This window comes from Lithobates pipiens, unplaced genomic scaffold (assembly GCF_037356315.1).
Source record: "Lithobates pipiens isolate NorthernLeopardFrog02 unplaced genomic scaffold, aLitPip1_a1.2 Scaffold_22, whole genome shotgun sequence".
In the NCBI taxonomy this organism is placed as follows: Eukaryota; Metazoa; Chordata; class Amphibia; order Anura; family Ranidae; genus Lithobates; species Lithobates pipiens.
The window spans coordinates 86,482,711-86,508,747 of NW_027507784.1; positions in this window are offsets into that span (position 1 = coordinate 86,482,711).

A 26,037-nucleotide genomic window follows, 5' to 3' on the forward strand; every position below is an offset into this window, starting at 1 on the left:
CTTCTGTACCCTGTCGGCAGTCTCTGACCCTCTCCTGTACCCTGTCCCCAGTCTCTGACCCTCTTCTGTACCCTGTCGGCAGTCTCTGACCCTCTCCTGTACCGTGTCGGCAGTCTCTGACCCTCTTCTGTACCCTGTCGGCAGTCTCTGACCCTCTTCTGTACCCTGTCGGCAGTCTCTGACCCTCTCCTGTACCCTGTCGGCAGTCTCTGACCCTCTCCTGTACCCTGTCCGCAGTTTCTGACCCTCTCCTGTACCCTGTCGGCAGTCTCTGACCCTCTTCTGTACCCTGTCCCCAGTCTCTGACCCTCTCCTGTACCGTGTCGGCAGTCTCTGACCCTCTTCTGTACCGTGTCGGCAGTCTCTGACCCTCTTCTGTACCCTGTCGGCAGTCTCTGACCCTCTCCTGTACCCTGTCGGCAGTCTCTGACCCTCTCCTGTACCCTGTCTGCAGTCTCTGACCCTCTTCTGTACCCTGTCGGCAGTCTCTGACCCTCTCCTGTACCCTGTCGGCAGTCTCTGACCCTCTCCTGTACCCTGTCGGCAGTCTCTGACCCTCTCCTGTACCCTGTCCCCAGTCTCTGACCCTCTTCTGTACCCTGTCGGCAGTCTCTGACCCTCTCCTGTACCCTGTCTGCAGTCTCTGACCCTCTTCTGTACCCTGTCCACAGTCTCTGACCCTCTCCTGTACCCTGTCCCCAGTCTCTGACCCTCTTCTGTACCCTGTCGGCAGTCTCTGACCCTCTCCTGTACCCTGTCTGCAGTCTCTGACCCTCTCCTGTACCCTGTCCCCAGTCTCTGACCCTCTCCTGTACCCTGTCCCCAGTCTCTGACCCTCTTCTGTACCCTGTCCGCAGTCTCTGACCCTCTCCTGTACCCTGTCGGCAGTCTCTGACCCTCTTCTGTACCCTGTCCCCAGTCTCTGACCCTCTCCTGTACCCTGTCGGCAGTCTCTGACCCTCTTCTGTACCCTGTCGGCAGTCTCTGACCCTCTTCTGTACCCTGTCGGCAGTCTCTGACCCTCTTCTGTACCCTGTCGGCAGTCTCTGACCCTCTTCTGTACCCTGTCGGAAGTCTCTGACCCTCTTCTGTACCCTGTCCGCAGTCTCTAACCCTCTTCTGTACCCTGTTGGCAGTCTCTGACCCTCTCCTGTACCCTGTCCGCAGTCTCTGACCCTCTCCTGTACCCTGTCCGCAGTCTCTGACCCTCTCCTGTACCCTGTCCGCAGTCTCTGACCCTCTCCTGTACTCTGTCGGCAGTCTCTGACCCTCTCCTGTAGCACGTTTTGCAGTCTTTGACCCTCTCCTGTACCCTGTCGGCAGTCTCTGACCCTCTCCTGTAGTATTTCTGCAATCAAGGGGGGCTATAGGTATGTTGGGTGGTGAGGGAAGAGGGCTGTGGGCGCAGTGGGTGGTAAAGCAAGGGAGGCTGCAGGCACAGTAGATGATGAAGAAAGGGGTCCCAGATGCAGTGGGTGGGGATGAAAGGCATGCCTAGGCACAAGTGATGGTTAAGGCGGGCCTGTAAAGAAAAATGTAATGTATAATTCAGGGCAAGGGGCTTCATAATCCAGAGCCCACCAAAATCTTCAGCACCAGGCCCATGATGCTCGTAATCCAGGCTGAGCAGTCGCACTTGCAATTGGCCCTGGTGTTCACAGTGAAATAATTAAAACTGACAGATTGTCACACAATACACACTGGGATCTGTGATCAAAGAGTGTGTTGTGCTATTATTTAATGACACTTCACAAAGCCATGCAGGGTATGTTTTTTTTTTTTTTTTTGGGGGGGGGGGGGCGCAAGTAGCTGGTCTTGCCTAGGGTGCAAAATAGTCTAGCACCGGCCCTGAGCATATCTATATTGATGTGATAATTACAGAAGGGTCAGTTGGTTCCAACGGTTAAAATTCAGTTGGTTCCAATGGTTCAAGTCTCAGTTAGCTTCAATGGTTCAAGGTCCAGTTGGTTCCAATGATTCAAGTTTTAATTGGTTCCAGTGGTTCAAAGTTCAGTTGATTCCAGTGGTTTGAGTTTTAGTTGGTTCCAAGGGTTCAATATTCAGTTGGTTGCAATGGTTCAAGGTTCAGCTGGTTCCAATGATTCAAGTTTCAATTGGTTCCATTGGTTCAAGGTTCAGTTGGTTCCAATGGTTCAAGATTTAGTTGGTTCCAGTGGTTCAAGGTTCAGTTGGTTCCAGTGGTTGCAGTTTAATTTGGTTCCAATGGTTCAAGGTTCAGTTGGCTCCAAGGGTTCAAGATTCAGTTGGTTCCAATGGTTCAAGGTTCAGTTGGCTCCAATGATTCAAGTTTCAGCTGGTTCCAGTGGTTCAAAGTTCAGTTGGTTTCAATGGTTCAAGGTTTAGTTGGTTCCAGTGGTATCCAAACAAAACTGGCTGCAGACCACGACCAGTTCATGAAATGCTATCTTTAAAAAAGCACCACCACCATTTATGAATAAGCACAACCAGTTATAGCTTTATTGTGTCCTGGTGGTTGTCCTTTATTTGATTGCCCAATAACATTTCTTGGACTGGCCGTGGTGTGCAGCCAATTGTGCTTGGACTTTAGTGTCATGGAAGCGAGCCGGGGCTAACACCCAGATGTCAAGTCCATCAAGCTAATTACACTCATCTGGAGCTGTATGCTCTTCCTGTCCCTTTTGGTTCCAGTGGTTCAAGGTTCAATTGGTACCAATGGTTCAAGGCTCAATTGAACTTTTAAGACCTACACAAGTGCGTAAAGATACCCCAAAGTACCTGCACTTCAGTGCTATTGTTACTTTAGAAACATTTTACGTCAGGTTGGGTTCACTTTAATACTGTACAAGAAAACTGTCATAAGCTGACATTCAAACACACAAAAAACAAAAAAAATTTTTGTTTGAAGAAGTCTTGCTCAGTAGTTATGGACAATCCCTTTCCAGCACAGTTTTTATGCTATCCTCAGTTAAGGGTAGGACATTTAGTTCATCAATGCCTTATGGTCCAAATCAGTTTTTTTGCAGGGGAGTGTGGAGGGAAATGGCTGAAAAAAGACTGGATGTACATAAATCTGAAGCCTTTCTAAGTCCAAGGTATCTCTAACCACCAAGAATATTAGTACTTTATGAGTGTGGAGAATTTACAGCGAGGAAAACCACCACAGAAGGCATCAGACGGCTTTCTAGCCAGGAGACAAATGAATCATCTGACCCAGGGATATCAGTTAATCGCCGGCTCCTATTTTCTGGTACTATTCATTATAACCGTACATGAGAATCATCCAACACGCATCTGCTGGAATACACCTTAAAAATTAATCCGTGAATCACTCTTGTCTTCCTTGACACTGCCCTTAAAGTAAACCTGGCGGTATCTCTTATTGTAGAAATTAAATGCAAACACCTTCTGCGCAAGCCTGCTACTCTCTACCCAACCCGGGTGCCCCAAATTTAGGGCTGCTTGTGTAGACTTGAGGAAATGAGAAGCCAATGTTAAAGTAGAACTCCGGCTTTAGGGCTGACACAAGTTTAAAAAAATATATATATATATAGATGTATGATATACTGTAGTTAGATTGATTATTTAAATAAAAAAAGTGTTTAACCACTTCAGCCCCTGAAGATTTGCCCCCTTAATGACCAGGCGATTTTTTGCGATTGTGCACTGCGTAGTTTTAACTGACAATTGCGCGGGCGTGCAACTTTGTACAAAAACAAAAGTGATGTAAAAGGTATAATAAAATATTTACAAAAATGTGAGGGGTGTACTCACTTTTGTGAGATACTGTATGCCATTTTTTCCCCTCAAATAGAGCTTTCTTTTGGTGGTATTTGATCACCTCTGCAATTTTTATTTTTTGCACTATAAACAAAAAAAAGAGCGACAAATTTGGAAGAAAAAAAAAGAACATTTATTGTCAAATACTTACCGTAATTTTCCTTTCCTGATGGAGTCCATGGTAGCCTACGTGTGGGTTAACCCCGCCTCCTCTCCAATGCTATAGGACCCCATTCCCATAAATGAGAGCTCACCGCTAGGTACTGCGTTCTGTAACTAGTCTACTCTTTGACCGATGGGTGGGAACTCCGTCTGCCATGGAGTCCATCAGGAATGTGACATTAAAGTTTAAATAGAGGCCCGGATCCCGTTTGGAGCCACGTGTCGGGCTGCTGCCCATGAAACCACTATAAATATAAACAAAGAGATGACTTCCATGGGAAGAAGTAGGAAATTGCAGACCTTGCCAGCCGTTGATGCGTCCACCTTCAGGCATACCGAGGCAACCTTCCCTCCACCACTGGGGTATCTAGTGCAACAAAAAGCTGCTCGCCCGCTCGTAGCTGGGCCCTGAGCTGCACCGCATGGCATGCAATGGTATGCTAGATTCTGGAAACATTCCGACCGGACGCCAACAGGAACAATCGTGATGTAGGTCCATGGAGGAGGACAAAAAAGGAATGCAGTACCTAGCGGTGAGCTCTCATTTATGGGAATGGGGTCCTATAGCATTGGAGAGGAGGCGGGGTTAACCCACACCTAGGTTGCCATGGAGTCTGTCAGGAAATATATTTTTTACTTTTTGCTATAAAACATATCCCCCCCCCCCCCCCCCAAAATGTAAAAAAAACAAATTTCTTCCTCAGTTTAGGTCAATATGTACATAAATTGAAATAAGCGTATCTTGATTGGTTTGCACAAAAGTTATAGCATCTACAAAATAGGGTTTATATTCTGGCATTTTTATTATTATAATTTTTTTTACTAGTAATGGTGGTGATCTGTGATTTTTATCGGGATTGTAACATTGAGGCAGACACTTTTGACACGTTTTTGGACCACTGACATTTATACAGCGATCAGTGCTATAAAAATGCATTGATTACTGTATAAATGACTCTGGCAGGGTTAACTGTGTGTCCTAGGGAGTGATTCTAACTGTGGGGGGGGGGTTGGACTGCCAGGGTGAGGAGACCGATCATTGTTCATACTTAGTATGAACAACAGATCTGTCTCCTCTCCCCTGACAGCACGGAGATCAGTCTGTTTACATTGACAGATCTCCGTTCTGTTTCTGTGTGGAGTGATCGTGGGTGTCATCGCGACCGCCAGGTAAGCGCATCGGCTCCGGGTGCACGCCCCCTATTGGTCTGAAAGCGAGCTAACTTATAGCTACTATGGTTTACCCAGGGGAGCCAACCTGCCGCAGTATAACTGCGGCAGGCTGGTTGGGAGGGGGTTAAAGGGGTTGTAAAGTTTTGTTTCTTTTCTAATACAAATGACAAACGTTGTATACTGTGCAAGAGTTTTGAACAAAGCAGCCCCAATCCTCTTCTTCTGGGGTACCCCGCTGGCACTCCTGGCTCCTCCCCTTTATCGGGTGCCCCCACCAAAAGACACTTTCCATGGGAGTCACCCATGCCTGCTGCGCTCCAGAGTCCAGCTGCTGCATTCATTGACGCAGACAGCAGGTTTTCGGCCTCGCCCCCCCGGCTCCCATGTCACTTGATTTGATTGGCAGCAGCGGGTGCCAATGGCTCGCACTGCTATCAATCTGTCCAATGAGGAGAGAGACAGCGGCGGGAGCTGCTGGGCTTTTGCCCATCACTGGATCAGATCAGATTCAGGTAAAAAAAAAAAAGGGGGGGTGTCTGGGGGAAGCTGCAGCAAAGAAGGTTTTTCAACTTAATGCATTAAGGTGAAAAACCTTGAGACTTTACAAGAACTTTAAAAACTGTTTAAGGTTACAACTGTATTAATTCCTGCTGTAGTGAGTTACAATAAACTCAGATTATTATAAAAGGAATAAAATGTTTATTATAGTGCAATTGCAGTGTTTGCTGAATAGCATTAATAGCTCACTTGTTGGAATCGCCCATTACCTAGAATTGTTCTTTAATTCAGAGCTGTATCTAGAATTAATACACCCTACAGTACAAGCTTTGCTCATTGCAATATACAATTATTTTAGTAAAAACGAATGCTAGAATGTGCTTTTAAAGGAAACATGGGTTCTGCTTTATATTTTCTGCTATTGTTTTAGGTCCAACTCCAATTAAAAAATAAAAATGTCAATAAACCAGCAGGGATTGAAGTTTTACTAAACCAACAGTAAAATCAGTCTGTATATGCAGTAATACATGCTTGTTATACACATTGTGGAACCTAATGGGTTAATCCTAGAAACACTGAACACGGAAGATAAATGGGAATGCTTTAGGAGCATATTAAACAATGGTATCACACAGTGCATTCCAATGGGCAATAAATATAAAAGAGCGAGGGTTAAACCTGGGTGGCTAAACCGTAATGTAAAAAGCCTCATTAAACACTTAAAGACCGCCCGCCCCATACTGTATATACTGCAGCAGGGCGGCTCTGTTACGCTAAAACAGCGTACCTGTACGTTGTTTACTGCAATAGAAACTGTGGGCGGAGGAGGAACCTTCACGGAGGAGGAGCCACCCGTGATCATGTTACAGAGAGTCAGAACAGGGATCTGCCTATGTAAACAAGGCAGATCCATGTTCTGACAGGGGACAACATTGAGATCTGCTGTTCCTAGTGATCAGAAACAGCGATCTCTGTGTTGTTCCTGTCAGCACTTCCCCCACACAGTAAGGAAACACACGGAGGGAACACAATTAACCCTTCGGTTGCCTCTGATGTTAACCTCTTCCCTGCCAGTGTTATTTATAGAGTAATCAATGCATTTTTTTTAGCACTGATCACTGTATTGGTGTCACTGGTCCCCAAAAAGTGTCACTTAGCATCTGATTTGTCCACCACAATGTCGCAGTCCCGCTAAGAATCGCAGCTCGCTGCCATTACCAGTAAAAAAACATTAAAAAAAAATCCCTAAATCTATCCCATAGTTTGTAGACACTATAACTTTCACGCAAACCATTCAATATACGCTTATTGGGATTTTTTTATACCAAAAACATGTAGCAGAATACAAATTGACCTAAATTGAGGAAGAAATTTAGTTTTTGACAAGAAAGTAAAAAATATTGTTTTTTTTTCAAAGTTGTAGGTGTTTTTTTTTGTTTATAGCACAAAAAATACCAGAGGTGATCAAATACCAACAAAAAAGCTCTATTTATGGGAAAAAAAACATCATTTTATTTGTGTTCAGCGTCACATAACTACATAAAAGTTAAAGTATCTCAGTGCCGTATTGCAAACAAATGGCCTGGTCATTAAGGGGGAAAAATCCTTCTGGGCTGAAGTGGTTAAAGAGAAAAAAATGGTCTTTAAACAATATAAAGGGGATGGGTCACTGTCAGCATTCCAACACTACAAGGAATAAGAAGTGTAAGAACACAATCGGGGTGGCTAAAATAAAAATTACAAGAGACACATGGCAGAGGAGAGTAAAAAAAAAAAATCCAAAGAAATGTTTTAGATATATTAACAGTAAAAAGGCAAAATCAGAGCACATAAAAGACAAGGATGGGAGGATGGTTACGGATGACACAGAGAAGGCAACAGTACTGAATGCCTTCTTCTCTTCCGTATTGACACAGGAAAAGGAAGGGTATACCGACCACTACAGTACTGTAAGTTACACATCACAGGACATACCCTTGTGGCTAACAGAGGCCAGAGTCAAGGAAAGACTAGATAAACTTAATACAAATAAATCACCAGGACCAGGTGGCTTACCCCCGAGAGTCCTCAGGGAACTCAGTCAGGTTATAGCCAGACCATTGTTCCTAATCTTTGCGGACAGCATACTGACTGGAATTGTACCAGCTGATTGGAGAAAAGCCAATGTGGTACCAATATTCAAAAAAGGGCAGAGACAAATCTCTGTAAACTACAGGCCAGTCAGCCTAACATCAATCGTAGGTAAATTATTGGAGGGGATAATAAGGGACCATATCCAAAAATGTAAGAAAAATCATTAGTAGTTATCAGCACTAGGTTACTCCTGCCAGACCAATCTACTAACATTCTACAAGGTAGTGAGCTTTCATCTAGACAGGGGAAGGACTTTGGATTTTGCAAAAGTATTTGATACAGCCCCCCCCCCCCCCCCCCCCCCCCATAAGCACTCCATCTACAAGTTGAGGTCGCAGGCATGGACCATAAGATTTGTTCTTGGGTAAAAAATTGGTTACAGGGGCGTGTCCAAAGGGTAGTGATAAATAACATGTACTCATACTGGTCTGGAGTGGTAAGTGGGATACCCCAAGGTTCTGTCTTGGGACCAATTCTATTCCATTTATTCATAAATTATATAGAGGATGGGATAAATAGCTCAATCTCAGTTTTTGCAGACGACAAAAAATTAAGCAGGGCAATAACTTCACATCAGGATATAGAAATTTTACAGAAAGACCTGAACAAAATAACGGAGTGGACTAATACTTTTGCAAATGTGGAGAAATGTAAAGTAATGCACTCACTTACTTACTAGGCAAAAAACAGAAATGCAAACTACTCACTAGGGGCAAAACCTCTGGGGAAATCAAGGATGGAGAAAGATCTGGGGGTCCTAGTAGATGACAGATTGAGCAATAGCATGCAAAGTCAAGCTGCAGCTACCAAATCCAGCAGAATATTAGCATGCATAAAAAAAGGGACATACTCCAGAGATAAAACTATAACACTACCACTTCATAAAACTCTGGTTAGATCTGGCACATCTAGAGTATTCCATCCAGTTCTGGTCACCAGTCCTCAGAAGAGATGTGCTGCAACTGGAGAGAGTCCAAAGAAGGGCAACAAAACTAATAAGGGGACTGGAGGACCTCAATTACGAGGAACGACTGCAAGCACTAAATGTATTCTCGCTGGAAAAACAACACTTGAGAGGAGATATGATACCTATTTACAAATACCTCAATGGTGATCCCAGCATAGGAAAAAAGACGATTGAGTCTCAATGAGTGTAAGAGGACACGGGGCCCACACAATAAGACTGGAGGAGAAGCGGTTTAACTTTATACTGCGCAGGGGGTTTTCACTTTCGGGGCAATAAGGATGTGGAACTCTTACATAATTTGTGATGGCAGCAGGGAGTGTTGATATTTTTAAGAGACTCTTGGATGTGGATCTGAAAGAACACAACATACAGGGATATGGGAAATACTTATAGACACTGACACACTCACACCTACACAGGTTGAACTGAATGGACTATTGTCTTTATTCAGCCTTACCTACTATGCAACTATGTAAATCCCCTGCATTGTGTAAAAAGGCTGTTTGATCCTGTCTTCTCTCATCCTCCCCTTCTTCCAATGTCCCAAAACCAGTGTCCAGCAGAGCACTGGTTAAAGCTTGTAGGAGGAGTTTTCATGCTCCCCTGATTGTCCTATGAGGCTACAGGACCTTTCTGTTTGGACAGTGCTGATTGGCCCTGTGTGATCACATGCACTCTCCTAATGAAAAAAAAAAACTCTTTAGCAATGCACACCAACTGAGCATGTACAAATCAGTGTCCAGAAAGACCCATGATGTCACATCATTGTCCTGAAGACTGCAGGAAAAAAGTAAACAGTAAAAATAAAAGGATAATGGGGGGCATCAGGGAGGGGGATTGGGGGTCTCAAAAATTGGAGTTAGGCTTGAATTTTACAGAGGAAAGCTTACCGTTACCTCACCTGCTCGCCTCTCTGTCACAGGGGGTCCCGTTGGAAAGTAGCCCAAATGATGATGAATCCGACACTTAGTCCTTTTTTTAACATTTATTCAGGATTGGTAATTGTGGGTTAGAGGTATTGGTCAGATCCAGAGGACAAACAGCTCCACAGACTGGATCCAGCAACCACCGCATAGGCCCCTCTCACTTTACCTAGCAACCGATGAGATGCTCAACAAAGTCTCTGCCACAGATTTGTCAATTGAAATTAGAAATCTTGAGAGTATTAAAGAATTACCATACAGTACCAGGATCTTTCAGCAGACCAAGCGATACTTTATGGGTATTGATCCGGGTTGCGTCCTCCAACTGAGTTTCCAGGCTCCTCCAGAGACACCAGCCTTGCGCTCGGTCCTCTACTAGAAAAGTCCTCCCATGGATCCTCCTGTTTTCTTGGCCTCTCCCCGCAAGCGAGATGGCACAGGACTACCCCTGGATCAGTAGGCCTCAAGACTGCTGTGGGCCTACTCTATCAGCTGCAGAACCTCGGGCCAGCCGGACCCAAGGAGCAGGACCATGCGACACAGACCCCAGGCCAGGAGGGCCATGAGGTCAGGATAGCGGACCCCGGAAAACGAACCACCAAAAATAGCATTGGTACCTTAAATACCCTCTCCTGGAATGTACAGCAGGGAAAACACTCCTACTGAGCTATTTCCGAGCAAGAGGTGGTATTCAATACATCCAGCTTGCTGCATTTCCACACCTACCGGTGGTGACAGCTTCACCTGTGGTCAAGTTGTTACCAGTGCAACCCAGCTAGACTGGTACAGAAACCAGAACTTTTAGAGAAAATTAGTCTGAGCCAGACTACAGCTTCGGACAACTAAATTTGAAAAAATAATAGCGTCTGCCTATTAGGAGCAGGGCGCTACAGTTACAATTAACCTAACAGATGAGACTTTGAAGGGTGGAGTCAGGAATTCCTAGTTCACAGCTCCAAAGGCTCAAGATCAGGTGTTCCCAGAACATATGGTCGCAGGCAACAGCTGATTATTATTTAGTGAGTTTTTTTCGGGCTCCAACCATGCACAATGATGTCATACCTTCCTGGAAAAACAATCTAGTCTACGTTCATGGACATCAATTCAACCCACAATGCAGTTGGTTGCCTTGTGTGCATATGACATGTACGCTTTGTAAAAAAAAAAAACGGTGAAAGTGTGACTCCATCCCCTTGTTCAATAATCTCTACTCAATGCTTGGCTGAGCAACTTATGAAAGATAGATGGATCTTTCTGGCTATAGGACCGCCAACATCAGAGCGATAAAAAATAAATAAAAAACACACATTATGCCTGGCGGTAGAGATTCATCACCGATACTGTAAGTAAATCAATATTTTAACATAATAATCCTCATTTATTTTTGGTTGAATAGTTGTCCTTTAAATCAAAGCCCCGCTGTACAGATAAATCCGTCGGTGACCTTCTGAACCTGCAAAGGAAAGTTTAAGATTATGATTAGAGCTTGTAGCGTCTTGTAATTTGGAAAAGTGCCATTTAAAGAGGGATGGCACACACATCCAGGCTCTTAAATCAATGTGGCTTCTCTTTGATTTTTCTTCCAGGACAAGATGTAATGACCAAGTTTGCTGAGCTGAAGAACGGAGCAGAGAAATGTCATTGGTGCTAAATGACACACTGAGGCTTATCTAATAAAGTCCTGTCAAGAACCATGAAGCTCGGTAACCCATCACAACTTGAGGTTGCTTTTTAACACAGTCATAAAACAAAGAAGGCCATTATGATGTTTTTTCATTTATGTTAAAAATTCTTATGCAAATGTAGCGCCCTCTTACCTTCCCTCTTACCTACGGGCAAATGAGAAGGACCCCTATGTGTCTTGGCGACTTGACTCTTTGTGGGGAAAAAAGGAATTGGGCACTGTCACTATAGAACATTTCAAAAAGTTTAGTAAAGCAAGATGTACACAGGAGAGAGGGTTAGGACACAGGAAACCCAAAAACAGGCTAATGTGGGTTCAGACTTCTCTAATAGTAGCAGTCAATACATGCTATGGATCTTTAAGCTATGAATCTTTAAGCCGAGTGTCAGGGAAATAGCCGCAGTCTCATAAGATACGTCCGTGTTAACGCGCGTCGGCGCCTACGCAAGCGCAAAGTAGTTACTAGACGTACGACCGACGCGACGCCTAACCGGGCGGGCTTACGCGGCGATGCCACGAATACGCAACGCACTAGACGTAGACGTACGATCGCTCCGACGCGCCCGCGACGTGACCCGGTCAGGCGGCCTATTTAAACGTTCGCCTGACACTCCTGCATTGCTGGATTATCGTCAGCTCTCCTGTGAACCTGTACCTGTGCTCCCTGTTATCCGATCTTCTGTGTACCGACCCGGCCTGTTTGACCCGTTCCTGTTGTTCTCCTGGCTCCGACTCCTGGCTTGTACCTGACGCTCCAGATCTGCTTCCTGCACCCGACCTCGGCTTGTTTGACCATTCTCTGGATTTCCGCTGCCTACTCTCGGATCTCCTAAGCACAGTTGTCCATCCAGGCTTATCCATCTGCTACCTGGTCTCTACTACTGCTACCTGGCAACCTGTGCTACTGTGGGCACTACATCCCTGTGCCAACTTCAGGGTTGTACTGCGCTCGGCCGCAAGGGGAGCCCTCTCAGCATCTCGGCCTCATCCTAGATCGTGACAGTATAATCCAGCCATGACAGAGGTCGACAGAGGTGACTCCCCATTAGAGGCCGTCCTACAAGAACTCTCGGCCCTTGCTCCAGCTATTCAAGAGCTCCGAGAGAAACATCACCGGCTGGAGGAGCGCCTGCAACACCCGCCTGAGCCACCCACCTGCTCTGGTCAAGTTCCGGCGTCTACAATTTCAGCGGTCCTAGAACCACGAGTCCCGGCTCCAGAACATTTCTTCGGGGACCGAAGAAAATTCAGATCCTTCAGAAACTCCTGTTTCCTCTACTTCTCCCTGCAACCTCAGACCTTTGCTTCAGAGGCAACCAAGGTGGGATTCACCATTTCCTTACTGAGGGACGACCCCCAGACATGGGCCCACGGCCTGTTGGAACAATGCAGCCCTTATGTGAATACTCTGGACTTATTCTTTGAAGCCATGGCCCGCCTGTATGATGACCCTTTCCGGACGGCTACAGCTGAGTCAGCTTTGCATGCTCTTCGCCAGGGTGGGCGACCTGTAGAGGACTATTCAGTGGAGTTCCGTACCTGGAGCTCTGACTCCGGCTGGAATGAGGCGGCCCTCAAATTTCAATATCGTATGGGGTTGTCCGAAGCTCTTAAGGATGAGTTGGCCAGACTAAAGATTCCCACTACACTCGAAGAACTCATCCTACTCGCCATCCAGCTTGACAGGCGTCTACGGGAACGTCAGCTAGAACGCTCCCGAACCACTTGCTCCATCCAGGCCCCACCTCCAGTTCGCCCAGCAGTATCCCCCGTTCTGAGGGGCATTCCCCGTCCCGCTTTAACCTCTGAAGAGAGACTGCTCCGCCGTCAGGCACACCTCTGCTTCTACTGTGGGAAATCAGGACATTTTATTAGCAACTGCCCTACAAGGCTGAGTAAACCAGCCTCAAACACTCCCTCTCACCTTCAGGTAGCAATGACAGCTTCTGCCCACATCACTCTTCCAGTCACGTTGATGGTGGCGGGCAGCAGGATCCCTCTACAAGCAATCATTGATTCCGGAGCCTGTAGTTGCTTTCTGGACTTAACCTTGGCCAGGAGTCTGGCTCTCCCACTGAATCGCAAGGAACAGAGCCTGACCGTCCGTTTGGCCGATGGCTCCTTACCTAGTTCAGGTCATGTCACCCAGGAAACTAGTCCCATCCTGACAATCACCGATTCGGGTCACCAAGAATTCCTTAAATTCGACATTCTGAGCTCCCCGATGTTCCCTGTTATCCTAGGGATCCCTTGGCTACAGGCTCACAACCCCCAGATCGATTGGCTCACAAGGGCGGTTTTCTTCACATCTGTCTACTGCCAGCAGCACTGTCTGGACTTCATCCCTCACGAATTGCCCGGCTGTCTGACCATACAACCCACATCTAGTCCGGCTTCTCGCATACCAACAATCTACCAGGATTTCAGAGACGTTTTTGATAGGAGGAAAGCCGATACTCTACCTCCTCACCGCCCCTATGACTGCCCCATTGAATTACTACCTGGGGCCCCCATTCCTTTTGGTCGGATATTTCCCCTTTCGGAGACAGAATTGGAGGCTCTACGACAGTACATCGACGAAAACCTGGCCAAGGGATTCATTCGTCCCTCTTCATCTCCTGCCGGAGCAGGTATCTTCTTTGTGGAGAAGAAAGATAAGACCCTAAGGCCATGTGTGGACTATCGGGAATTAAATAATATTACCCTCAAGAATCGGTATCCTCTTCCGCTTATCCCTGAACTTCTCCAGAGATTCCGTACCTCTCGTATTTTTACAAAACTTGACCTACGTGGGGCTTATAATCTTGTCCGTATCCGGGAGGGGGACGAGTGGAAGACCGCGTTCAGAACAAGATTTGGTCATTTCGAATATCTGGTCATGCCCTTTGGACTATGTAACGCCCCGGCAACCTTTCAACATTTTATCAATGATATTTTTCGGGAGTACCTTGACCACTTTGTTGTCGCCTACCTTGACGACATCCTGATTTTTTCACCCTCACTAGAGCTTCACAGAGTACATGTTAGGAAAGTACTAAGTATTCTTAGAACTCACGGGTTATACGCCAAAGCCGAGAAGTGTGACTTTGAGAAGGAATCTATCCATTTCTTGGGACTCATTATTTCCACGGGGGGAATTGCCATGGACCCGCAGAAGGTGAAATCCATTTTGGATTGGCCCGCTCCTGCTGACAAGAAGGGTGTACAGAGGTTTATTGGCTTCGCAAACTTTTACCGAAGGTTTATACGGGGCTTCTCCACCATCGTAGCCCCCATCACCTTGACTACTCGCCAGCACACCAAGTTCCATTGGTCCCCAGCAGCCCAGTCCGCTTTTGAGCAGCTCAAGACCCTATTTACCTCTGCGCCCATCCTGCAACACCCAGATCCCGCCTTACCCTTCGTACTAGAGGTTGATGCCTCGGAGGTGGCCACCGGGGCGATCTTATCCCAACGCCAAGGTCCCAAGGCCTTACTGCACCCTGTAGCCTTCTTCTCTCGGAAGATGAGTCCCCCAGAGAAGAACTATGATGTAGGGGACCGGGAACTTCTAGCGATCAAGACCGCTCTTGAAGAATGGAGGTACCTCCTAGAGGGTGCCGCTCACCCCATTTTAATTTTCACAGATCACAAAAACTTGGAGTATCTCCGTACGGCCAGACGCCTAAGACCCCGACAGGCCCGGTGGGCTTTGTTCTTTTCAAGATTCCATTTCCATATCACCTACCGCCCGGGATCTAAAAACAGCAAAGCGGATGCCTTATCTAGGATGTTCCCCGATACCCCCGAGGGGGCCCCACCTAGTACAATTTTGTCCTCCCAGAATTTCTTGTTAATACAACCAGACCTGAAATCTTCTATTGAACTGGCTACTAGACAGTGCACGGAGACCGAAGCTTCTGCCCTGAGGAGTCAAGGAGGGCTTCTATGGCACCAGGACAAGGTTTTTGTTCCCCAGCAGGCCAGGTTACTAGTATTGAAGACCTTCCACGATCACCCACTTGCAGGCCACTTTGGAGTGCGGAAGACGACGGACCTTGTACGGCGGTCCCTATGGTGGCCTACCTTAAAAGCGGACTGTAAGGCATACGTAGATTCCTGCACCACCTGCCAGCGCAACAAAGGACCTAACATCAGACCCTGGGGTCTACTAAGACCACTGCCAGTCCCGGAAAAACCATGGAGAGAAATTTCCATGGATTTTATTGTGGAACTACCTCCCTCTGAAGGGTTTACGGCCATCTTGGTGGTCGTGGACCGCCTGTCCAAGATGGCACACTTCTTGCCGCTTAAGGGGACTCCCTCTGCCCTAGATACAGCAAAAACTTTTATTAAAGAGATTGTCCGGCTACACGGGGTACCTGATAGTATTGTATCAGACAGAGGGGTACAATTCACCTCTAAATTTTGGAAGGAACTGTGTAAATTGCTCTCAATTAAGATTTGTTTATCATCTGCCTATCACCCACAGAGTAATGGACAAACCGAAAGAACCAATCAAACACTAGAGCAATACCTGCGATGCTTCTGCTCCTTCTCCCAGGACGATTGGGTTTCCTTGCTACCTTGTGCGGAATTCGCCTATAATAACTCTGTGCACGCCTCCACCAACCAGTCACCCTTCTGGGCAAACTACGGATTCCACCCTTCATTTCTGCCTAACACCATCCCTGAGTCATCCGTCCCGGCAGTTCAAGACCGAGTAAATTTCATTCACTCGAACTATCTAATACTTCAAGACACCATGAGAAGGGCCCAGGAGGAATACAAGAAGCAGTATGATAAAAGGAAGAGAATCAACCCCATCTTTAAGACAGGGGATAAGGTGTGGCTTTCAGCGACAAATCTTAGACTGCCTCTTCCTTCCCGGAAACTGGGACCTAAATTTCTGGGTCCTTTTGAAATCAAACGGGAGATTAACCCCGTAGCCTTTGAACTTGTTTTGCCTGATTCGTTTAAGATCCATCCTATATTTCATGTTTCCCTCCTTAAACCTGTTACCCTTAGTCCATTTTCAGGAAGAGAAGAAATGCCTCCGCCTCCAGTTCGAGTTGGTGAAGAAACCGAATACGAGGTTGAGTCCATCCTCGACTGTCGTCGGAGAGGTAGGACCATCCAGTTTTTAATTAAATGGAAGGGGTATCCTGTTGAAGAGAACTCATGGGAGCCTGCCGATCATGTACATGCTCCTGAACTTTTACGTAGGTTCCGCACCCGGTATCCTGAAAAGTGGGCTCGGTTGGGCATCCGGAGGCTGCCCCTTGGGGGGGGGCACTGTCAGGGAAATAGCCGCAGTCTCATAAGATACGTCCGTGTTAACGCGCGTCGGCGCCTACGCAAGCGCAAAGTAGTTACTAGACGTACGACCGACGCGACGCCTAACCGGGCGGGCTTACGCGGCGATGCCACGAATACGCAACGCACTAGACGTAGACGTACGATCGCTCCGACGCGCCCGCGACGTGACCCGGTCAGGCGGCCTATTTAAACGTTCGCCTGACACTCCTGCATTGCTGGATTATCGTCAGCTCTCCTGTGAACCTGTACCTGTGCTCCCTGTTATCCGATCTTCTGTGTACCGACCCGGCCTGTTTGACCCGTTCCTGTTGTTCTCCTGGCTCCGACTCCTGGCTTGTACCTGACGCTCCAGATCTGCTTCCTGCACCCGACCTCGGCTTGTTTGACCATTCTCTGGATTTCCGCTGCCTACTCTCGGATCTCCTAAGCACAGTTGTCCATCCAGGCTTATCCATCTGCTACCTGGTCTCTACTACTGCTACCTGGCAACCTGTGCTACTGTGGGCACTACATCCCTGTGCCAACTTCAGGGTTGTACTGCGCTCGGCCGCAAGGGGAGCCCTCTCAGCATCTCGGCCTCATCCTAGATCGTGACACCGAGACAGGCAATCTGTATTGGTGGTAGGGATGAGCTTCGAGCTCGAGTCAAACTCATGTTCGACTCGAACAATGCCTGTTCAGCGAACAGTGAACAATTTGGGCTATTCGCGGCAAATTCGAAAAGCCGGAACACCCTGTACAAGTCTATGGGAGAAATCTAAAGTGCTAATTTTAAAGGCTAATATGCAAGTTACTGTCCTAAAAAGTGTTTGGGGACCCGAGTCCTGCCCCAGGGGACATGGATCAATGCAAAAAAAAGTTTTAAAAACGGATGTTTTTTCAGGAGCAGTGATTTTAATAATGATTAAAGTGAAACAATAAAAGTGTAATATTCCTTTAAATTTCATACCTGGGGGGTGTCTATAGTATGCCTGTGAAGGGGTGCATGTTTTCCGTGCTTAGAACTGTCCCTGCACAAAGTGTAATTTCTGCAGGAAAAAAAGTCCTTTAAAATCTTTAAAATACAGGAGCCAGCGAAGTCACCGCTGTCCCCTGTAGTCCGGCGCATCCATCTTCTCGTGGGTCTCGCTGCTCCGCCGCTGTCATTCGGCTAAGCCGCGATGACATCACTCCCGCGCATGCGCACGGGAGCCGACACTCACGGCATATCGCCGTTGACCGCGGCGCGCTCATTGCACCTGCGCGCCGCTGTCTACGGCGCATTCGCTGTAGACAGTGGTGCCTGTCTTTCGGCAAATATCTCCGTGTAGGTTTAGGAGATTTTTCTTGGACCTACAGGTAAGCCTTAATCTAGGCTTACCTGTAGGTCAAATTTGGTTGTAAGGGTATACAACCACTTTAATTGGTGGACTGTTAAGCTCAACCAGGTAGCACATTTATCTTCTAGGATGAGCAGCCAGAACTTCTCAGAATATGCACCCAGGCCTCCAGGACACTATTTAGCAGTGAAGTGGCTTCTCAAGATGCTCCATGCTGGAAGACATCTTCCTGCTCCACTCCTTTTGGAAGTGCTCTCCAGCAGTGCAGCAGAAATTCTCTAGGCCCTAAACCAGTGGTCTCCAAACTGTAGCTCGTGGACCAAATGTGCCAATTTGCTTGTCTCACAGGACACTATTCCACCCACTGATTCAAAGTACTATTTCTCCCACTGACACCAGCAATGGGGCACTATTACCTCCATTAATATAAATGATGGAACACTATACCTTCCAATAACACCAAAGATGGGGCACTATTCCTTGCATTGATTCACAACAGTATACCTTCCACTTACACCAACAATGAAGCACTATTGCTTCCACTTATATAAATGACGAAACACTATAACTCCCAATGACACCAAATATGGGGCAGTATTCCTCCCACTAATATCATTGATGGGGCACTCTCCCTCCCACTAACACTAATGCTGGGGCATTATTCTTCACAATAATATCATTGACGGCACACTATTCCTCCATCTGACACCAAAGATGAGGCACTGTTCTTTCCACTACCAACAACAGTCGGAATTATTCCTCCCACTAATACCAATGATGGGGCACTATTATTATTATTATGATGGATATTAAGCCCCATTATAATATGTATCTGTGTATTGTAATCAGCCCCATTTCTTGCCCAAGTAATTGCATAAATCCTAATCCCAATCTCAAATGCAAAAATAGATGTACCGTATATACTCGAGTATAGGCCGACCCGAATATAAGCCGAGGCCCCCAATTTACCCCCAAAAAAACTGGCAAACTTATTGACTCGTGTATAAGCCGAGGGTGAGACATGCCTGTCCATCCCTGTGTGTGTGTCCGTCCATCCCTGTGTGTCCGTCCATCCCTGTGTGTCCGTCCATCCCTGTGTGTCCGTCCATCCATCCCTGTGTGTGTGTGTGTCCATCCATCCATCCATCCCTGTGTGTGTGTGTCCATCCATCCATCCATCCCTGTGTGTGTGTGTGTCCATCCATCCATCCATCCCTGTGTGTGTGTGTCTCCATCCATCCATCCATCCCTGTGTGTGTGTGTCTCCATCCATCCATCCCTGTGTGTGTGTGTCTCCATCCATCCATCCATCCCTGTGTGTGTGTGTATCCATCCATCCCTGTGTGTGTGTGTGTGTCCATCCATCCATCCCTGTGTGTGTGTGTCCATGTGTGTGTGTGTGTGTGTGTGTGTGTGTGTGTGTGTGTGTGTGTGTGTGTCCAGCCTACCTGTGTCCCGAGCCTGTGTCCCGAGCCTCCGTCCCGTGCCTTGCCTCCTTGCCTCCGTCCCGTGCCGTGCCTTGCCTCCTTGCCTCCGTCCCGTGTCGTGCCTTGCCTCCGTCCCGTGCCGTGCCGTGCCTTGCCTCCGTCCCGTGCCTTGCCAGGATCGCCGCTCTTCGTCGGCGCCTCGGCGGCCATTCTACCCTTCAAACGCCGCGCCTCCGCCTCCGCCTTCGCCTGTGATAGGCGGAACACTGAATTTCCCAGCAGCCTGTGTTCCGCCTATCACGGACATCGTCTCATCCTCGTCCGTAGTACGAGGATGAGATGATGTCCGTGATAGGCGGAACACAGGCTGCTGGGAAATTCAGTGTTCCGCCTATCACAGGCGAAGGCGGAGGCGGAGGCGCGGCGTTTGAAGGGTAGAATGTCCGCTGTCTGTCTGCTCGACACGCTGATCGAGCAGGCAGACAGCGATGACTCGAGTATAAGCCGAGGGGGACACTTTCAGCCTCAAAAAAGAGGCTGAAAATCTCGGCTTATACTCGAGTATATACGGTAAATAGAATCAAATGTCATTCTTTTATTGTGAGACTGAGTATAATATACTGACACATATTATAATGAGGGGGTAATATCAGAACTCTATTTGTTAGAAGTAAGATTATTAGCTTTGTATTTCTTCCCTGTTTCCTTCTCTCCCTGCTTTTCCAGTTTGGCCTTGGTGTTGGGGTGCTTCGCCTTTACACAGTCATTGGTGAAGTCCTCATCATTACACGGTCATTGATGAGGAGCCCTGGATCAGGGGAGAGACTGTGGGGAGTTGTGTCAAATCCACGTGGCCTGTTGGCACAGGATTTGCTGCCTGGGAACAGTAGTCCACCATTCAGAACAGGCTTTTAAACTACTAGGCCTCCGGGGAGAGGTACTGCAGGCCTCTGTCTTAGTAGCAGCGAGCAACCAGAGCCAGCAGGAGAAACTATTCAGAGTGGGTTCTTTTGCTTACACAGCTTACACAAACTTGCTTATCCATGTTTTTATGGACCTTGCTTTGTGCACTGGTGTGCAGTCATGTTGGAACAGGAAGGGACCATCCCCAAACTGTTCCCACAAAGTTGGGAGCATGAAATTGTCCAAAATGTCTTGGTATGCTGACGCCTTAAGAGTTCCCTTCACTGGAACTAAGGAGCCAAGTCCAACCTCTGAAAAACCACCCCACACCATAATCCCCCCTCTACCAATGATAAGGACCAGTACACAAACCAAGGTATGTTTTTCAGGGGTTGGACTTGGACTTCTTCCAGTGAAGGGAACTCTTAAGGTATCAGCATACCAAGACATTTTGTACAATTTTATGCTCCCAACTTTGTGAGAACAGTTTGGGGATGGCCCCTTCCTGTTCTAACATGACTGTGCACCAGTGCACAAAGCAAGGTCCATAAAAACATGGATGAGCGAGTTTTGGGGTGGAGGAACTTGACTGAATGAATTTGACTTGGATGAATAAGAGTGGACACTGCAAAACAGGCCTTCTCTTCTAACATCAGTGCCTGATCTCACAAATGCACTGTAAGAACGGTCAAACATTCCCATAGACACAATCCTACACCTACACCTTGTGGACGGCCTTCCCAGAAGATTTGAAGCTGTTATAGCCGCAAAGGGTAGGCCAACTCAATATTGAACCCTACGGACCAAGACTGGGATGCCATTAAATTTCATGTGCGTGTAAAGGCAGGTGTCCCAATACTTTTGTTGGTGTATATAGTTTGGTGTTAATACATTTTGAAGGGATGGTGCCCCTAATGGTAAAATCTGTTTCATTTCACTCCGCCTAGGTCGTGTTTGGATTTGTGTACAATGAAGTAAAATTCTCTTATGAGGATTCAGAGGTTTTCCAAGATTCCTCTGTGAGGCCCAGTGATGTTGACGACAGCAAGCAGGAAGCGTGTCGGACCCTCGGAGTAAGGTATTTTTCAATGAATTTTTTTCCATAATGTAGCATTTTATGAACAGGGAGTGGGGGTAGCTACATATGCGGACCTTGCATTTTAGGTCTGCAATAAAAGTAAATTAATAACAAGCAAATAATGCTGAGTTTTCGAACTTTGTATTGAAGAAGATATTTATCCAAAATGAAATTAGAAGCACCCATCAGAGGGTGACAAAGCTGCAGACGGGCGTGACCTGGACAGTGCAGTAATGGCTCGGCGTTCCCCTGGCAGCAGCTGCCGAATGTCGCCTCGCTGGGACTGTAATAACATTCAGGCTCCCTTCTCATTCAATCAGTGGGTCATTTAGGAACATGTTTTACTTCCATTCTTTAAAGAGAAATTATTGCAGTAAATCTTCGGCTGAGCAGGGATCTCCTCTCCAATTGTGGCTGAATGTGACAAATTGCTATCATGTATATAAGCTAATTGTGTGTCAGAGCATTCCAACACCCCCCCCCCCCCCCCCCCCACCCCTTGTGCTGAGCAGCAGAATATTGCAGTCTTAATAAGGGATCACATTAATGGCAATGCAGTGAAAGACCAGCATCCTTAAAATACTAATGTTATAGCACGGAAAAGCCAATAAGCTAGCCAATATAAAATAAAACACACATTATATCATTTAAGCCTAGTACACACTACTCATTTTTTTTTTTCGTTCAACCCAGCGAGTTATAAAAAAAAAAAAAAGACAGTTAGGGAGGAGCTGTTGTACTAACTTTGCAATGTTAGTACAGTGCTCTCCCCTGCTGAGCTATTGTGTTCTGACTGTGGACACCCCCCCTTCAGAACACACCAGTCAGCACCAGGGGCGGACTGACCATTCGGTCACTCGGTCGCCGACCGAGGGCCCCGAGGTGGGGGGGGGCCGGCTCAGTCTGCCCCTTGAGGTGCCCGCATCTTAAAATGCTTAATTGGAGAGAGACTAAGAGTATAGCCCCGAGGAACCAGTGCACACAGTGCAATTGCTCATGCAGAGCTATAGGAGAGAAGAGGAGCGAGCTGGCCGGGAATGAGATAGATGTTCATGGAGCCCTGTCACGTCAGCCGTGCGGGGATCATTGCAGAGACAGGCGCTTTGGCCACCTCTCCCCCCGAGGAATTCAGCAGAGGGGGGCGGGGCCACACACATCACTGCCGCACGGGACAGTCGATATGGAGCCTGCAGAGTGCACACAGAGGAGAGAGCCCACAGGCACAGAGTTAACTCCTCGTGGAACACACTGACCTGCCTTGTGTGCAGCAGCAGGTCAGTGTGATAATGACAGCACAGCAGTTACAGTTATTGTAGTATGAATGGGTGTTCTTTTTCCTTTCCTCTTGCAATGTGCCTATTTACCAGGTGCTATTCACTAGTGCACACTGATATCTGTTACACTGAATGCCACTCAGTGTATAGATATCAGTGTTATATATAGGGAATAGCACTTAGCCTTGGTTCACATTGGAGCAATTTGGCATGCGATTTAACATGTGAAATTGCATGGCAAATTGTTGGCAATGGCACTACCTGAATCAGTGTGACGGTGCATTTGCAGCGTCACACTGATTCCCAAAAGTAGTTTCTGTACTACTTTGGGCGACTTCTGGGTGCGATTTCCATAGACATCTGTACAGCAACCCGCACAGATGTCTTTGAAATCTCTGCCAAACACATACTGACATGCGGTTCTGAAATTGTGCGAGTTAAGCTGAACTCGCACACTTTCATTCCCGCTGTCAGTGTGAACTTGGGCTAAGTGAGTGTTATTCCATATATATATATATATATATATATATATATATATATCACTGAAATGTATACACTGGGTGCTTATCCCTAAGACCCCTTTCACACTGGTGTGCTCTGCAGGCGCTATAACACTAAAAATAGTACCTGCAAAGTGCCCTGAAAGAGCCGCTCCTCACACTCCAGTGTGAAGCCCCAATGGCTTTCACACTGGAGCGGTGCACTGGCTGGACGCTAAAAAAAGTCCAGCTAGCAGCATCTTTGGCACGGTAAAGGAGCAGTGTATGTACTGCTCCTCCACCGCTCCTGCCCATTGAAATGAATGGGGCAGCACAGCTATACCGCCAGCATCGCTTTGTGGTGGTTTTAACCTTTTCGGCCACTAGCGGGGGGTAAAACCCCCCACTAGTGGGCAAATATCGCTGCTAAAACGACGGTGCAGTGGCGCTAAAAATAGCACCACTTTATCGCCGGCCCGCCCCAGCGTGAAAGGGCTCTAACACTGCCATCTGTACACTAAGAATGTTCCTTACATTGGTGATCAGTGAGAAGAATGTTCCTTACATTGGTGGTCAGTGAGAAGAATGTTCCTTACATTGGTGGTCAGTGAGAAGAATGTTCCTTACATTGGTGGTCAGTGAGAAGAATGCTCCTTACATTGGTGGTCAGTGAGAAGAATGTTCCTTACATTGGTGATCAGTGAGAAGAATGTTCCTTACATTGGTGATCAGTGAGAAAAATGTTCCGTACATTGGTGGTCAGTGGGAAGAATGTTCCTTACATTGGTGATCAGTGAGAAGAATGTTCCTTACATTGGTGATCAGTGAGAAGAATGTTCCGTACATTGGTGGTCAGTGGGAAGAATGTTCCTTACATTGGTGATCAGTGGGAAGAATGTTCCTTACATTGGTGATCAGTAAGAAGAATGTTCCTTACATTGGTGATCAGTGAGAAGAATGTTCCTTACATTGGTGATCAGTGGGAAGAATGTTCCTTACATTGGTGATCAGTGGGAAGAATGCTCCTTACATTGGTGATCAGTGAGAAGAATGTTCCTTACATTGGTGATCAGTGAGAAGAATGTTCCTTACATTGGTAGTCAGTAGAAGAATGTTCCTTACATTGGTGATCAGTGAGAAGAATGTTCCTTACATTGGTGATCAGTGAGAAGAATGTTCCTTACATTGGTGATCAGTGAGAAGAATGTTCCTTACATTGGTGATCGGTGAGAAGAATGTTCCTTACATTGGTGATCAGTAGAAGAATGTTCTTACATTGGTGGTCAGTAGAAGAATGTTCCTTACATTGGTGGTCAGTAGAAGAATGTTCCTTACATTGGTGGTCAGTAGAAGAATGTTCCTTACATTGATGGTCAGTAGAAGAATGTTCCTTACATTGGTGATCAGTGGGAAGAATGTTCCTTACATTGATGGTCAGTAGAAGAATGTTCCTTACATTGATGGTCAGTAGAAGAATGCTCCTTACATTGATGGTCAGTAGAAGAATGTTCCTTGCATTGATGGTCAGTAGAAGAATGTTCCTTACATTGATGGTCAGTAGAAGAATGTTCCTTACATTGGTCACCCCACCGGTTCACCCTAGAAACAATCAGACGATGTGGCCACCTGCTCCCATACCATTGTTGCACTTTAATGTGCATTTTATTTTTCTTTAATACCTATAATAAACATTTATTTTGAACATAGTGTAGAGAAATTATTTGAACGGATGCAATGTGGGCAGTGCAATATGTAGGTGGGGCTTTGTGTGGATGTAGCTTGAACGTGGGCGGAGACAAAGGGGGCCCCATGTTCTCCTTTTGCCCGGGGGCCCCATGGGCTGTCAGTCCGCCCCTGGTCAGCACTCTCAGCCACTGGCACTTTTTCCGTTATGCCCTTTCAGCAGAAGCTGGCTGAATGGCCAGCTTCTGTTGGACTGGCTGCCGTACACACAGGCTGAATGTTGGCCGGTTTCTATATTTAACCGGCCGATGCCACCCAACATTCCGCACCGGTGCGCTAGACTTAAAGTGGTTGTAAACTCTGAAAAATAAAAAAATAAAACCTGCAAGACAAAGGCATAATGAGCTAGTAAGCATGGCATACTAGCTCATTATAAAATACTTACCTTAGATTAGTGGTTCTCAACCTGGGGGTCAATTGATGATTTGCCAGGGGTTACTGAATCCTGGTCTGTCCGGGCCTGGTTTCTCCGCTCCCCATATTGCTTTTTATGCTGTGATCACTATTTAATTTTATTTTTTGCTTTGCAAATATTTTACTTGCCGGTATTTTATGAAAATAAAAAGCCAATTTGTTTTTTGACCTACAACATTGGGAGCTTGTGTGTTTTTTTTTTATGTTTTTCATAACACCGGCTCTATGCCCTTGTACACACGGTCGGAGAATCCGTCGCAATGTGTCCTATCGGACCGTGTCGTCGGATAATCCGACTGTGTGTGGTATGCATCCATAACCTTGATCAAGAGCACCTAAGTTGGCTGATCAGAACTCCCCCCCAGCATTGCCACTCATCCCAACTCCCCCCCCCCCCCCGCCAGCATTGCCACTCATCCCAACTCCCTGCCAGCATTGCCACTAATCCCAGCTCCCCCCCAGCATTGCCACTCATCCCAACTCCCGCCAGCATCGCCACTCATCCCAACTCCCCCCAGCATTGCCACTCATCCCAACTCCCCCCAGTACTGCCACTTATCCCAACTCCCCCCCAGCAATGCCACTTATCCCAACTCCCCCCAGCATTGCCACTCATCCCAACTCTCCGCCAGCTTTGCCACTCATCCCAACTCCCCCCAGCATTGCCACTCATCCCAACTCCCCCCAGCATTGCCACTCATCCCAACTCTCCGCCAGCATTGCCACTCATCCCAACTCCCCACCAGCATTGCCACTCATCCCAAGTCCCCGCCAGCATTGCCACTCATCCCAACTCCCCACCA